The sequence below is a fragment of the Equus asinus genome, chromosome 20, assembly GCF_041296235.1.
Source record: "Equus asinus isolate D_3611 breed Donkey chromosome 20, EquAss-T2T_v2, whole genome shotgun sequence".
NCBI lineage: Eukaryota > Metazoa > Chordata > Mammalia > Perissodactyla > Equidae > Equus > Equus asinus.
Genome location: NC_091809.1, coordinates 40187992 through 40189377, shown reverse-complemented (window position 1 = coordinate 40189377; position 1386 = coordinate 40187992).

The following is a 1386-nucleotide window of genomic DNA, read 5'->3' as shown; positions in this document are numbered from 1 at the left end:
GTTTGTGTTTCTAAAAGTTAAATTTAAAAAATAGATTCTTAATGTGAATACAGATCTGGTCATAAGTTTATTCATTAAAATACTAACAATAGTTCTAAATCAAAGCTGAGTAGGGAGAGAAGTGTAAAATTAAATATTCATGTATAGTTGCACATTCATTTTAGTGGTAAAAAAGGATATAGCAAAATTTAGTGGTGTTGGAGTAAAACTCTAAATTCAAAAGTCATTTTTAAAAATATTTTTATTGCATAGCTTCTAAGGTTTTTACTAATGCTTATCTAGTTGAATAAAACAGTATATTCTAATTTTAAGGGAAGAACTCCTGTTTTAGATCCAATGAATCTCAGTACCTACTTAAAGCTCTCAAATAATTCTATGGTGAAAAGAAAAATAATCTGAAATCACTAAATCAGAATGCCACCATATTAAACCTGAACTAAACTAATCCTATCCAAGAGACTCCTGTGACACGCTGTGACTACATAGCAGCAGCATACATATAGCTCAGCCACCAATTTATTCAAATAATATTAGCTGTGCACCCATGAGGTACTGGAAACTGAGAATATAACAACTAACCAAAGTAATGATATATCCTTAAAGATTTTATACTTCAGTATGATATACCAATGTTTGCTAAGTAGAGATGTCACAAACATTCTTCAAAACGAAGCCTATGGCTCTTCAATCAAATACAAATTTATGGAAGCTCATGTGACTTGAATATAAAACTGGATAAATATTTATATTATAATTGATTAGTTTGATTTTAGATAAAAATATTGTTATTTTTGAAATATAAGCATACCAATTGGTTTTGTGCATGTGTGTGTGTGTGTGTGTATATATATATACAGCTTGTGCATGGTCATGTTATCACCTGAATGTTTGGCAACTCTGCACATGGGTCAGAACTTATCTAGCTGGCCCCATAAGAATCAAAGTGGACATCAGCCTCCAAGGTATCTAAGACAACAATTCTTGTATCTTTCAGGACTAGCTGATAGCAGTAGGTTTTCTCTCTGAAGAGACAACAAAAGGCCAGTTTCTTGAGACTCTTAGTTTGCTAGGTCGACTACACTCACCTCCTCAGTCAGCATATATTTACCCTTCTTAGAGTGATGAGGAAGTGTGAAGTTTTACTTAGCTCCATTTTCTTCTTTATGCCTGAAACACAGTTGGTGGCATTAAAACTAATGGTTTTGTCTTACCCACACATTTTGAGTCTGTACTCTATGAAAAGATCCACTAATTTTTAAGGGAAAAAATCCACTTCCAGTCTCATTTTACTACTAGATTGACAAATGAATGTAAAAAGAACTTATAATACAACTTGATACCTGATATAGTAAAAACAAACGCCAATGGAATGCAAGCCAGAGCAGG